This window comes from Chrysemys picta, chromosome 8, assembly GCF_011386835.1.
Source record: "Chrysemys picta bellii isolate R12L10 chromosome 8, ASM1138683v2, whole genome shotgun sequence".
Classification (NCBI taxonomy): domain Eukaryota; kingdom Metazoa; phylum Chordata; order Testudines; family Emydidae; genus Chrysemys; species Chrysemys picta.
This window is the reverse complement of record NC_088798.1, coordinates 20,184,337-20,199,780: the sequence shown is the minus strand read 5'-3', so window position 1 is coordinate 20,199,780 and position 15,444 is coordinate 20,184,337. Positions and strand designations below refer to the sequence as shown.

General features: G+C 45.8%; 1 long non-coding RNA gene across 8 annotated transcripts in view; it reads left to right on the top strand.

The window, feature by feature from the left end:
• LOC112059301 (uncharacterized) overlaps nucleotides 1–15,444 on the top strand; it is a 57,306-nt gene that overhangs the window by 37,511 nt on the left and 4,351 nt on the right. The gene's annotated exons all lie outside the window — the stretch shown is intronic.

Genomic DNA, 15,444 nt, shown 5'->3' with positions numbered 1-15,444 from the left:
CTAGAGTGCAGTTTCTCCCAAAAGCACCAGTCAGTGACTGTCCCTAATAATATTGAAGATCCAATGCCAGTTGTCTTAAAATGACAGTACAGAGTACAAAAACAGAGAGAAAGCATACAATAAAAGTGGGTTAAAAAATTAACATGGCTGGCTGAATACTATGAAAACCATTACCGCTGGGTTCTAAGTTTAGTTGCAAAGTATTATTTAAAGCTGCTGACAATCTTACATGGCAGATTAAAGTCTTTCTCCTAGAGGACTACGTCTGTCTGTTCCCTCTTGCCTATCCACTACAAGTTCTGCTACCTGTCTGACATGGTCCCAATTAGAGATGGGCCTGAACTGAAATTCCAGATTCAAACATCATTGAACTGTGGTGACATTTGGATCCAGTTCGAAATGTTGCCGGTCAGACCCATCTCTACTCCAAAAAGTTAGAAGTGTGTGAGTGTGGGAGAGAGCCTGAATTAGCAACAACCCAAATCCATCCTTCCTTTGTAGGCATTGACTTTCTTTGTATTCTTCAAAACACATGGGGCCTGACTCTCCATTGCCTGGTACCTTGTCAGTGTAAAATGGTACCAGTTCAGAATAATAGTGTTTTACATCCATTTTGCACTAATGTAAACATCTATACAAGGTGCAGGACAATGGAGGCTCAGACCTTCATAACTGACAATAGTTCAAACATCTCATCATCTTTCGAAATCAGACCAGAAAGGTAAAACCTGCTTGAATCTAGTTTGGGTGACCCCAGTACTGAATGTATAGTCATTACTCCTTTGTTTAATGGAATGACCCTCCTTAAACATGTCTAATTCACATTTGGATAGATTCCTTACTTATGAGATCTGAAGCTTACGGACAAGTACTATGAGAACAGGCTGTTCAGAATACAAAGTTACCCATACGAGTGACAGGTAACTGTCACATACCTGCCGAATGTTTGCATATCAGCAGTTGGAGTTCACTTTTTTTTATGCTGGTTGAGCATGAGGATTTTGAAGTTTTAAGAGCCTCCCTACCTCTCTACTCGCTGACAGTAACTAAAACTCAGCAGCAGTCTCTGAAAAGTAGTAAAGATGATCCAGAACTAAAAAATGTTAACACAACTCAGATATTTCAAAAACTAAACTCAACTGGTATTTTAAAATCCGAGTTCAGTGTTCTCTACTCTGTGTAATAATCATTTACATTTTTATAATACCTTTCAGCTGAGAGTTACAAACCACTTATTAATGAAGCCTAACAACTCTTTCTTGTGAGTTAAGCAAGTATTAGCCCCATTTTAAGGATGGGTAAATTGTGGAACATAGCGATCAAATGACTTGGCCAACATTACACACTGAGAAACCTAAAGAAAACTCCTGTTTCAAGGACTACTGCTAAGAGTTCGCAACTTATCCCAGGACAATGATTTCAGGGAAATCTTTGTCTATTGACATACAGAAAAATAAATTCTAAATGTTTTATAAATGATTATTCCTGATGACAATGCTCATTCCTATTACAGAATCAGATGGCCTGAAAGTATATCATTTTTTTAAGGTAGCGGGGTGGAGAGATGACCTTCTCCTCCCTCTCTTCCCCTTCCTTGACATCCATCTTTCTAGCTAGGGAGGGCTGGAGGCTGTAGCCATAACCTTTTGAACCTGTCAAAATGTATTCTTCCCCAACTCTACAAGTATCAAATGTATACATATTTCTGGGGACCCAGAAGATCCTGGTCTTGCAATTGGATCCACATAGGCAGACTATATTCCCATATGGACTCTGGATAGGCACTGGGGACTGCCTGCATGGCTCTGATTCCAGATAGAGACCTTAGTCATTAGTTCCAATCCAGCACTGGTTGGTAGTCACTGAAAATCGTTACCATTGGTCACCTATATGATGGTCTCCATTCCTACCAGACAAGCGTCCGCATCACAATTGATTCCTTGTTTGCGGTCTAGAGAGAGGCCAAAAACTAAATGAGATGCGTCAGTAACCTTACGCTGCTGGAACACAGCAGATATATGTTTTTACCCGATATCGGGTATCAGTGGGATAAGGTCTGTAGAGCTTTGATGTACATCAAAGCTAATTGTGCTACATTAGAAAAATGGCTACATCAGGGAAATGCAAGAAATCTTCCTCACAGCTTAGACAAGAAAGCATGGACAATAGGACATGTATGAAATGTGTGAAAATCCATGTTAGAGCTGAATGGACTACTCTTATCAGACAAAATAAAAGCTCCTTAGAAGGCTAAGGAAATAGCAATTAGCAATAGGAAATAGCAATGAGTTTAAAGAAAACAACAACCATGAATTTTAGAGGTCATCAGCATCCTCCAACACACATAGTCTACTGAGGACCGCTGAACCAGTCAGAGTGACCAAGGTCACACCAGGTATCATGTAGTGAAGTTCCCAGATCTGGCTCAATTCTGTGAATGCACAAATCTCTGGGATGGCCCCAGGGGCAGTGCCAGGAAAGATAAGAGTGGGATCCCTTCATGTATCAGTAGAGAGTTTGAGAGCATGGTGTGCTGGGGTGTATTTGTCCCATCTTGGCGACATGGCTGAAGAGGGGGCAATATTGCTTTTAAATATAACGAGCAATTGAAGGAAGGCCAGATCCCTGCGAGATAAAGACATTAGCTGCTGTGTTTCACTTAACCACTTTATCTTCTGTAAAATGAGGATAGTAACAATCAATTTTATGAAGTATGATGAGTTTTTTAGATAAGATGCTATACATGTGTGAAGTATTTTTATTATTATTATTTAGCTCAATGAAATGAAACCAGAACAAAGTCAGCAGGACAAGACAGAGGGTCAATAGGAGTTAGTACACTAGGTAGGAGGAGTTTGACTGCATAGGCATATAGTTGGGGTTCAAATGGGAAACATTTAATGGGGGATTACATTTTCCTTTCTACGTTCTTCCTATATATTACACATTGTTTTATTTTAAGAAGAGAACAGAGCTTTTGTGTTCCCTGTCAATTAAATCCCTGGGATTGATATACTAGCTACTTGACGCAGCCCTTTTTGATTTGCTCTCTGCTAAAAATGAAAAGATAGTAATAACTGGCAAGAGGAATGTATGTCTAAAGAGAAATGTCAAATTACAGCTCATAGCTATTAGATCATAGGCTTGGCAATAGCCCATTCTGGTTACTCCAACAGAGGTGTCTCTTTATAGGAAAACTTTTATAACAATAATAAGCATGCCTATGTTTTTTTTTTCAAGTGAGATTTTCAGAGCAATCTTAGAGGGGTTATACATATCTTCCTTTAAAATTAATGGAAGCTGTGTCTAAATCCCCTAAGATTGCTTTGAAAAATCTCAACCTTCTTCTAAGCAGTATCAAGGTTTATTGCCCCCAGTAATCTGTTAATCTTCCAGGTCCTCAAAATCTTAAAATTCGATTGACTGATATATTTATACACACGTACAATGCTAATATTGATACTGGGGTCCCTGTTACAATCAGAACGGCCAAGCTGCATAACCTTGCTACCTTATAAAGCACCAGAAGAGTATGAAGTTCCAAAATTGGTACATATTTGTTGTCCTTTTTGTCATCTAATGCTACAATACTATTAATGCAGGGACTCCTTGATGAAATCTATCTCTTTTGGCAAGCTGCCTCAGTCCTCTCACTTAACTAATGTACGTCATCGGCCTTTTCTGAAATTGGATTAAAGCTGCATCTTCGATGCAATAACTCTGAAGCAGGCATCAGAATCCCAAGTGCTCAAGATGAGTTCATTTTCACTCACCTCTGGTAGGCTCTGAAAAACTACAGTTTGGTTTAGTTGTAGCAGCATCTACTAATTGAACCTTCAGTGCTAATCTGAAAATGGGTTAGAATCATGGGTACCAAGACAGCATACTGTATATTATTTTAATATTAAAACTGCCCACAGCTACTAATAAGGACAACTTCCCTAGCTTGTTTTCAAAGGGGGCGGGGAAGGGTTTACAAACTGAATAGTGCTAAGAGATATGTTGGTGGTGGTGTATATGTGTATACAGTATAATCATTTTATTCACACACACACACACACACAAATTATTATACATATACACATATGCACTACATATGTAGTGTTGATATCCACGTAATAAATGAATGTATCACTCTTTAACCACATCACCTGCCCTCTGCCCACTAGTGCATTTTTCCAGAACATATTATCACATTCCAGACATCTGAAGAGCTCCAAACAACTTCCAGAGAAATGTTTCCTCCATCTCTACCCAAATGTGGGAATTTCCCCCAAAATTACCCGGTCTGTGGCCTGTTTTCAGCAAGCTTCAGTCCTGGGACCGCAACAGTTGTGTCTGAAAGTCGGAGACCAGGTCTACACTAGAGGCCTTTGTCAGTCAGGGGTGTCATGAGGTGTGATTTGTGACAGTTGCTGTGCTGGCAAAAGCCCCTAGTGTAGATGTCATTATAGTGAAAAAAATGTGCTTTTGCCAGTATTGTTTATTTCGCTTGCAGGGACTGGAATAACCTATACTAGCAAAAGTACATTTTGCTGATATAAGATGCATCCACAGTAGGAGTGCTTTTCCAATATAGTACACTGGTATAGCTATGCCAGCAAAGCTTTCCGAGTGAAGACCTGGCCTAAGTCACCTCGCTTTTTGATATGGGGTTAGTGTTCTGTGTTCAGTAATGGGAAGAAGCAAGATATAGGTTAGGAAAGGCAAAAAAGTGCTGTGGTGGTGGGAGACCCATAAGGTTATTTAGCTGTGGGTTGAGATGGATGTGTTAATTAGTTACATAGATGGAGTGAAGTGGCACTAAATTGAAGATTGATCTTTATATTGTGGGTGAAGGTTGGACAGAAGTGACTCATAGACTTTAAGGTCAGAAGGGACCATTATGATCATCTGGTCTGACCCCCTGCATGCTGCAGGCCACAAAGCCGTCCCTACCCCTTCCCTTGACTCTGCTGTTGAAGTCCCCAAATCCTGTGGCTTAGTGACTTCAATTGGCAGAGAACCCCCCTGCTAGCAATCCCTGCCCCATGCTGCGGAGGAAGGCGAAAAACCTCCAGGGCCTCTTGGTTATTGGTGGTGGGTTTTGGTTAGACTGGATTTTGTGATCTGCCCTGGTGGTTCTTATTTGCAGTAGCCCAATCTATAGATTATGTATTAATTATATTGATTACTAAAGAATTCCCAGTTATCACTTTGAGGATTGACAAATTCTTGTCCCAAGCTCAAACCCAGTATTGTTAAAATTACTATATTTTTGGGAACTCCAGTGTGCACGGCTGCTGCACTCACACTATAGAAATGCTTCTACATTTACAATAGTTTATTAATACATTTAGCAAAGTCACAAACACTCCAACTTAATAAGGTAGATAGGGGTAATACAGAAAGTATTTCTGAACATCCATACTCACACCATCTCTTGCAGAACAACCAGAAATGTTAGCCATTATCTTCCTCATCACCATTACTTTCCTCCTCACCCCAAGTGGCCATCATTCTGGCACCTCTCAAAGGCTACATCTCTCCCTCTTACTGCCCACAGGCTGGGATGCAACTTTTATAGTATGTTACACTGACGCCACTATGTCTAATGCATATTCAGTAGGGGTTTCTCCCCTCTTCCTCATTTGTATTTCCTCACCCTCCTAATGTTGAGGTGCCCGTCTCCTACAGGTTAGTATATTAATGCTCTCAAATTATTATCACATTCATTGCCATGGCACTCTTGTGGTTGGATGGTCTTTCAAAAACTTTCCAAAAGCTCATGTTTCTGTGATTTTCTGATGTCAGGATATGGGCCTGTAGGTTCCTTGCATTACTGCTGAATATAATAAAGACAGAATATAATGAAGGCAAGGCAGTGAATATAATAAAGGCAAGCTAGCCTTATGGGCTACATGCATACCCTGCTGCAGCAACTCTGGCCCTTGATGACCCCTGTACGGTGTCAACGAAAGTTGAACAACACTGAAACATGCTGGGGATATGGAGTATCCAGACAGCAGTGGTTGTAAGAGTTCAGGGCCCTTGATCCTGTGGTGAGGGCAGAGGCAGATAGATAAAGTAAATAATATTAAATAAAGTATAAGGTTGTCTCCTGCAAGGAATCACAGGAGCCTATATTCTCACTGTGAAAGAACAGCATATGTCTTTATCAGATTGTGAACTCCATTTTGTTAAACAGGCATGTAGACGTGCCTGAGGGCAGCCTATTGTAATGCATTCCAGACAGCTGCCCTACCTGGGAAAGGTGTTTGACCCCTCTTTGAAGGACTATTCCTGTGTATACAGCAAAAAGTTTTACAGTTGGGCATCTTTACAAATATAAAAGGATTTGTTTATAAAGTGAGAATTTTCCCAACTTCTATGCACTAGGGATAGCAAGAACCACCCATTTCCTGTACTATGAGATAATTTCCCATGGTATCAGTATTCTGCAAAACAACAAAAAGATGTTGAAGCTAATTACAAAAGTATTTCGGACCATCCCTGACCAGTAGATTTAAAACACTTGAACCTTGTATAGCCTTTCACCCTTAGCTGTAGCATCGAAATGCACACTATTGATTGGAGAGAGTAATTGTGTTTTCCTTAGCACCCATGATGTTTGAGGTGTATTCCAAACATAAAAGAACTCAAATATAAATGTTAAAAAAATAGTTGATACATTGTATGGCTGAAAATCCCCCTCTACAGTTCAAGCCTAATTCCAGACACAGTGATAGTCTCAAACAAGTCTTTACAAGCAATCATTTGGTTATAGTTAGGGCTCTGTTTGTCCAACCTTTTGTATGTTCATGTGTTATGTTATTTATACTCAGGGCCTGATTCTGGTCTCACACTGGTGCAAATCAGGAGTAAGTATTGAAGGTAGTGGAGTTATATCATTATAAATCAAGCATAAGGGAGATCGGTCTCAGGCCCACATACATGAAAAGAAGTCAGTTGACTTTGGAGACTTGTGAGGCTGCTAGAATTTTATAGATTTCTAGATTTTAAGGCTAGAACAGACCATCACAATTACATAGTCTGACCTCCTGCCTAACACAGGCTATAGCATTTCATCCAGTAATTCCTGCCTCAAGCCCAGTTGGTTGAGCTAGAGCATATTTCTCTTTACAACTGTCTGCCTCAAAATTTCTTCTGAAATTCAGAAATTGTTCTAAGAATTGCATCTCTGAGTCATTTTACATTCTGTTCATGTTAATCTTGAGCTCTGGGGGATCAAATAAAATGAGCAAACAGCTGAATAAGGGAAAATATTGATCCCTTAAAAGAGAGAAAGAGAGAGTTTTGATCTGTGTGGGAGTTTAGTGCATAGGACCAGATTTTCAAAGGTATTTAGGTGCCTCAAGATGAAGATAGGTACCTAGTGGGATTTTCAAAAGCACCAAGGCACCTAATTTCCATTGAAATCAATGGGAGTTAGATACTAGGTACTTCTGAAAATCCTACAGGGTGCCTATCTGCACATTTAGGCACCTAAATACCTTTGAAAATCTGGCCTGTAGGCCTGATTCAGCAAGGATCTCTGCATGGGAAGACTCCTGCACCTGAATGCAACTGATTGCAGGATTGGGGCTTGAGTGGGTGAGGCTAAAGTGTTCAAAGAAACCTAAAGGAGCTGATGACAAATTACTTATCAGTTGCAAATAGGTGCGTTCCTGAATGGATAATTCCAGAAAAATTGCAGATGTAAGTACAGATTCTGCACTATGAGTAGCTGAGAAGAGGCAATAGTGGCTGGTGATTGGCTTATAAACCAACTGTGGGCCTGTTTCTCCACTGCTCTGTGTAATCACTGACATCTCTGCAAAGCAGATGTATCAGAATGGTAGTTTTCTACACCCACTTTGCATAGATGTGGTGTAATGCAGCAGAGAATTAGGTCTTTTGCTTGGAAGCTCTTTGTGGGTTAAGGAGAGAAGCTGGAGGTTTGTGGGTGATTGGAGAAGACAGAGATGAAAGATGCTTAAGTATTATTGATTATGTAATTCTTTATCTGAACAAACTTTTATTTGTGTTAGGGGTCAGAGTCTGATAGCCTGACTCCTGTTGAGTACAGCCTTACTCCATTCACTTCAAAGGGACTATTTGCAAAGTAAAGTACTGCTCACTGTTTGTAAGGCAATAAAATCTATCCCTGCTCCATGATTTTTCCAGGGACTGAGGTGAGGCTGACTGGCCTGTAGTCCCCCAGATCCTCCATCTTACCTATTTTAAAGATGGGCACTACATTAGCCTTTTTCCAGTCATCCGGGACCTCCCTCGATCGCCATGAGTTTTCAAAGGTAATGGCCAATGGCTCTGCAATCACATCCGCCAACTCCTTTAGCACCCTCGGATGCAGTGCATCCAGCCCCATGGACTTGTGCTTGTCCAGCTTTTCTAAATAGTCCTGAACCACTTCTTTCTCCACAAAGGACTGGTCACCTCCTCCGCATACTGTGCTGCCCCGTGCAGTAGTCTGGGAGCTGACCTTGTTCGTGAAGAGAGAGGCAAAAAAAGCATTGAGTATATTAGTTTTTTCCACATCATCTGTCACTAGGTTGCCTCCCCCATTCAGTAAGGGGACCACACTTTCCTTGACCTTTTTCTTGTTGCTAGCATACCTGAAGAAACCCTTCTTGTTACTCTTAACATCCCTTGCTAGCTGCAACTCCAAGTGTGATTTGGCCTTCCTGATTTCACTCCTGCATGCTGGAGCAATATTTTTATACTCCTCCCTGGTCATTTGTCCAATCTTCCACTTCTTGTAAGCTTTTTTGTGTGTGTGTGTTTAAGATCAGCAAGGATTTCACTGTTAAGCCAAGCTGGTCACCTTCCATTTTTACTATTCTTTCTACACATCGGGGTGGTTTGTTCCTGCAACCTCAATAAGGATTCTTTAAAATACAGCCAGCTCTCCTGGACTCCTTACCCCCTCATGTATCAGAGGGGTAGCCGTGTTAGTCTGAATCTGTAAAAAGCAACAGAGGTTCACTTGCATCTGAAGAAGTGAGGTTCTTACCCACAAAAGCTCCCAATACTTCTGTTAGTCTCAAAGGTGCCACAGGACCCTCTGTTGCTTTTTACCCCCTCGTGTTATTCTCCCAGGGGATCCTGCCCATCAGTTCCCTGAGGGAGTCAAAGTCTGCTTTTCTGAAGTCCAGGGTCCATATTCTGCTGCTCTTCTTTCTTCCTTGTGTCAGGATCTTGAACTCGACCATCTCATGGTCACTGTCTCCCAGGTTCCCATCCACTTTTGCTTCCCCTACTAATTCTTCCCTGTTTGTGAGCAGCAGGTCAAGAAGAGCTCTGCCCCTAGTTGGTTCCTCCAGCACTTGCACCAGGAAATTGTCCCCTACGCTTTCCAAAAACTTCCTGGATTGTCTGTGCACTGCTGTATTGCTCTCCCAGCAGATATGGGGGTGATTGACGTCCCCCATGAGAACCAGGGCCTGTGCTCTAGTAACTTCTGTTAGTTGCCGGAAGAAAGCCTCGTCCACCTCATCCCCCCAGTCTGGTGGTCTATAGCAGACTCCCACCACGACATCACCCTTGTTGCTCACACTTCTAAACTTAATCCAGATACTCTCCGGTTTTTCTGAAATTTCATACTGGAGCTCTGAGCAGTCATACTGCTCTCTTACCTACAATGCAACTCCCCCACCTTATCTGCTCTGCCTGTCCTTCCTCAACAGTTTATATCCATCCATGACAGTACTCCAGTCATGTGAGTTATCCCACCAAGTCTCTCTGTTATTCCAATCACATCATAATTCCTTGACTGTGCCAGGACTTCCAGTTCTCCCTGCTTGTTTCCCAGGCTTCTTGCATTTGTGTATAGGCACTTAAGACAACTCACTGATTGTCCTGCTTTCTCAGTTTGAGGCAGGAGTCCTCCCCTCTTGCGCTCTCCTCATGTTTCCTCCTGGTATCGCATTTCCCCACTTACCTCAGGGCTTTGGTCTCCTTACCCCGGTGAACCTAGTTTAAAGCCCTCCTCACTAAGTTAGCCAGCCTGCTTGCGAAGATGCTCTTCCCTCTCTTCATTAGGTGGAGCCCGTCTCTGCCTAGCAATCCTTCTTCTTGGAACACCATCCCATGGTCAAAGAATCCAAAGCCTTCTCTCTGACACCATCTGCATAGCCATTCATTGACTTCCAAAATTTGACGGTCTCGACCCGGGCCTTTTCTTTCCATAGGGAGGATGGACGAGAACACCACTTGTGCCTCAAATAGGGTGACCAGATCACCCAACACAAATATCGGGACGCGGGGGGGGTGACGCGGGGGGGGGCGTGGTGGGGGGCGGGGCCAAAAAAAAAAAAAAACTTCCTCCGCAAGCGCTGGAGGGAGGCCCGGGAGACTCAGGGGAAGCGCGGGGCCGGGGTGAGTAAGAGTCCGGCCTGGCCCCGAGCAGGCAGGACTCAGTTGGGTGGTAGGGCGAGGAGGGGGGCGGCCCGTGGGGCCAGGCGGCGGCTGTTCTCACCCCCGGCCAGCGGGACTCGGGAGCAGCCGCGGCTGCAGCTCCCACTGCCGCGGGGGCAGGAAGCGGCCATGGCGCTCCGCGGCTGCAGCTCTGGCGCCTCCGAACCCCCCGAGCCGGGGCCTGCTGCGGGGACCCAGCAGCACGTACGCTGGGCCCAGCCCCTGGCCAGGCGCGTCTGGGCTGCTGCCCAGCTGGTGCTATCCCGCGGCGGCCCCGGAGTGGGGGCAGCAGGCCCCAGCCCCCCCGTCCCGCAGGGGAACGAACGGGGCTGGGCGGCCGATGCCTCCACCCCGGGGCCGCTGCGGGATAGCACTAGCTGGGCAGCAGCCCAGACGCTGGCCAGGGGCTGGGCCCAGCGTACGCGCTGCTGGGTCCCCGCAGCAGGCCCCGGCTCGGGGGGTTCGGAGGCGCCGCAGCCGCCAAGCGCCATGGCCGCTTCCTCCCCCGCGGCAGTGGGAGTTGCAGCAGCGGCTGCTCCCGAGTCCCGCTGCCCGGGGGGACAACAACAGCCGCCGCCTGGCCCCGCGGGTCGCCCCCCTCCTCTCCCAACCACCCAACTGAGTCCTGCCTGCTCGGGGCCAGGCCGGACTGTTACTCACCCCGGCCCCGCGCTTCCCCTGCGTTTCCCGGGCCTCCCTCCAGCGCTTGTGGAGGGAGGGGGAATGGTGAGCCCGGGGAAGAGGCGGGGATTCGGGGAGGGAGCCAATCGGGGGAGGAGGGGGCGGAGTCGGGGCGGGGTGTGTGTGTGCGAGCACTTCCAGGCTCCGGGGCATTTTCTTGTTTGTCCAGTGTCCCGACCGCATGTCGGTCAGGACGCGGGACAAACAAGGAAATATCGGGACAGTCCCGATAAAATCGGGACGTCTGGTCACCCTAGCCTCAAACTCCTTTATCCTTCTTCCCAGAGCCGTGTGATCCGCTCAAGGTCATTCTTGGCAGTATCATTGATGCTCACACGGAGAAGCAGGAAGGGGTAGCAATCTGAAGGCTTGATGAGTCTCGGCAGTTTCTCCGTCACATCATGAATTCTAGTGCCTGCCAAGCAGCACACTTCATGGCTTTCCCGGTCGGAATGGCAGATAGATGACTCAGTCCCCCTTAGGAGGGAGTCCCTGACCACCACCACCCACCTCCTTCTCTTGGGAGCGGTGGTCTTGGAACCCCCATCCCTAGGACAGTGCATCTCATGCCTTCCAGTCGGTGGAGTCTCCTTCTGCTCCCTTCCCTCAGATACATCATGTAGTCCACTCTCCGCATTAGTACCTGTGGAGAGAACATGAAAACAGTTGCTCATCTGTATCTGCATCTGTATGCTGTATCTGCATACCTCCTTCTTCTGGAGGTCACATGTTGCCACTTTTCTTCACCGTCCTTTTGTCCCCACTGCACAGCCTGCTCTGATTCTTCAGAATGTTGTGCCCATAGAAACATATCCTGATGTCTGTCCAGGAAATCTTAATTTCTGAACAGTCCTGTGTTCTTAAAGATTCATCAGGACATAATGGGGCTTCTCTGGCAGCAAACACAGATGCTGCCATGGGCGGCGGGTATAATAGGCCAGGAGAGGCTCTGTCTCCCCTGGCGCTGTCGCGGCTGCTGGACCCCCAGTTGCGGGGTTGGCAGCGAAGTTTTGCTTTATTATGCACCATGCAGATTCCAGGACGGCTGAAGAGGCACATACCGCCTCCTCAGCCGCTCTGGTACCTGCTTGGGGCATATCAAAAGCATCTTCTAACAGATGCTTTTCCCCTGCTTGGGTTGTGTCCTGGGAGGGTAGGCACGGCCAGCCCGGGGCTCCTATGGACGGTGGGCTTTGGCCAGCTCCTTTGAGTGGGCAGGCAGTCGGGGGAGGAGGCTTGGGGCTTCTGCCAGCCGGGGGCTCCTCCAGCCGAGAGGGAGGGGTATTCCGTGCTGCGGCCAGTCTTTGGCTCCTATGGGCAGTGGGGGGAGGGCTCAGGGCTTTGGCCGCAGGGGGGAGACAGGAGGGCTCAGGGCTGTGGCCATGGGGAGGGCGTGGGCAGAAGAGGCGGAGCTGGGGGCTAGCCTCTCCAAAGGGGGGGGGGTCCACCTGCCGCCAATGGATGCTGCAGACTATACACACCGAGTTACAAATGTGCTGGGGGGGGGCTCCCCATGGCTCTGCCCCAGCCCCCCCCCCCGTTCCACCTCTTCTCCCAAGGCCCCGCCTCCACCCTGCCTCTTCTTGCCTCTGCCCCGCCTCTTCCCCACCCCGTTCTGCCCACTCCCCTGAGCGTGCCCGGCCCTCACTCCCCTCTCCCCCAAGCGCCTCCTGCATGATACAGAACAGCTGATCACAGCGGGCAGGAGGTGCTGATCGGCAGGGCCGCTGGTGGGAGGAGGAGGAGGTACTGATGGGGGGCTGCCGTGGAACATTTTTTTTCCCTGTGAAGCACCCACGGAGTCAGCGCCTATGCTGCAGACTTTTGTGGGCCTACAGGTTCAACAGTCGTTGGCTCGCCTCCCTTTGCAGTCCATGGAGAACTCCACTACAGCACCTCCCTACAACCCCCACAACATTCCACGGGACACCAGGGTCCACATCCCTATCCTTGATGCTCCACACCGGGGGATATTAAGGACAACCACAGCTTCACATTACACTGACCTGTGAAAGCCACGGTTGCTGTATATGTAGGGAAAATGCATATGAATGTTCTTTCCCCTTGTTAAGCTCTGTTCTATTAATTTATAAGGGGTTAATGCATTTGCTTTTAAATTGCACAGATTTTTCTTTGCACTGGTTTTGTTACTGAATAAAATTATTTTTGAAAAATAATTCCTCTTTATTAGTTCACAACATATGCTGCAGAGTGCCTTGCCGTTCTGAAAGCAACTACTTTACTTGTTATTGTACAGCATGACTCAACTCATAGGATCAGCAACAACCACAGTGTAATAATCATAAATGTACGGCAAGCACCACAAAATTAATAGGTGCATCAACAGTGTTATATTCATAAATGTACACCCAGCACCACACAATTCCTAACAGGCCAGGAAGAGCACAGTACACCACAATGTATTAAAGTGGCTTACTGTTAAAGTGCTCTTTCAAAGCCTCCCTGAGCCTTATAGCTCCACTTGTAGCTTATGTGCTCTTTTAATAGCCCTTGTGTTTGGCAGTTCAAACTCACCAGACAGCTGCTCCACCCCCACCTTCTATCCCATCAGCAACTTTTACCCCTTTGCTTCACAGATATTATGCAGGACACAGAAGGCAGCTATAACCATTGGGATGTTTTTTTCACTGAGATTCAGTCTTGTGGGTAAACAATGCCAGGGCTTCAGTCTACCAAAAGCACATTCAACTTACTTTCTGCACATGCTGAGCCAGTAGTTGACTCTTTCCTTGGGCTTGACAAGGTGGCTTGTGTATAGCTTCCTGAGCCAGGGGACCATTGGGTCTCCCCAGGGTCATTACTGGAATCTTAACATTGTCAATGGTAATCTGACAGCCAGGAAAGAAAGTCCCTGCTCGTAGCTTTCTGAACAGTCCTGTGTTCTTAAAGATGCAAATGTCATGCACCTTCCCTGACCAGCCACCAACTTTGATGTCATTGAAGTGTCCCCATTGATCCACCAACACTTGCATAACCATAGAAAGTAATCCGTTCTGTACTCAATGGCAAGATGGTCTGATGGTTAGTTTATCAATGGCAGTTTTCATCCTATTCTAATAATGTAAACCACTTTTCTAGGTACAGATAGGAGTGTCACCCGTCCCCTGTTATCACAAATAAACTGGTCCCCCTTTTCAGGGATTTTACAGATGACACCTTGTAACAAAGTGGCCTTTGGTGGGATGCTACTGAGAGTATCAATTCAGGACAAATTGCTTAGAGCAAGGCAATCACAGCCCAAGGGTGGGGGTCCTTCACTACTAAGGCACACCAAACCAGCCAAACAGAGAGGACTTTGGTTTTACCTCACTGGCTAACCAGAAGTCATACAAGCAATTCCCTCAGACACTCCAGTTCCCTTGTATCACCACAAGTACCATTCCTTATGGGGATGAATGGTTATGAAAACCAATACCCCAGTAAAAGAAAAAAAAAAAAAGGTTCTCCCAATCCCAAAGTACCAAGCCCCAGACCCAGGTCAATATACCAGTCAGATCTTACCCACAAATCACGTTGTTGCCACTCCTTTAGAATCTCAAATCTAATGGTTTATTCATAAAAAGAAAGAACTATAGACGAGAGTTAAAATTGGTTAAATGGAATAAAATATATACAACAATTGCAAAGTTCTTAGTTTGGGCTTGTTTCAGGCTTGATGGGATTACTGCTGATTTAAACCAATCAAGTCTCTGGAGTACAAACACCCCAGCTTGGATGGGTCGTTCAGTCCTTTGTTCAGAGCTTCAGTTTCAAGCACAGTTTCTCCAGAGGTCAGAATTGAAGACAAAATGGAGGGGTTTCCAGGGCCTTTTATATCCTCTGCCATGGAATGACCCCTTTGTTCTTTCAGTGGAAAATCACAGCAGCAAGATGGAGTTTGGAGCCACATGGGCAAGTCACATGTCCATGCCTGACTCAGTTTGCAGGCGGCAGCCATTGCTCACATGCTACCTTGAACGTTCCCAGGAAGGCTCCTCAGATGTGGATTGGAGTCTCCCAAGGTCCATTGTCAGTTAAGTGTTTCTTGATTGGGCATTTACTCAGAATAGTTCTTTTTCAAGAAGTTGACCAAATGCTTCATTGATGCTACTTAGAATCAAACACATTGAGATGCAAGTACATAGCCAATATTCATAACTTCAAATACAAAAATGATACACACATACAGACAGCATAATCATAATCAGCAAATTACAACGTTTTCATAGACACCTCACTTGATCTCCTTTGTACAAGATTTGGTGCAATTATAGGACCTTGGTTGCAACAGTGATCTATCTGATCACAGTTCATGCCAATAACGTCACACACCTCTTCTCCAATCTT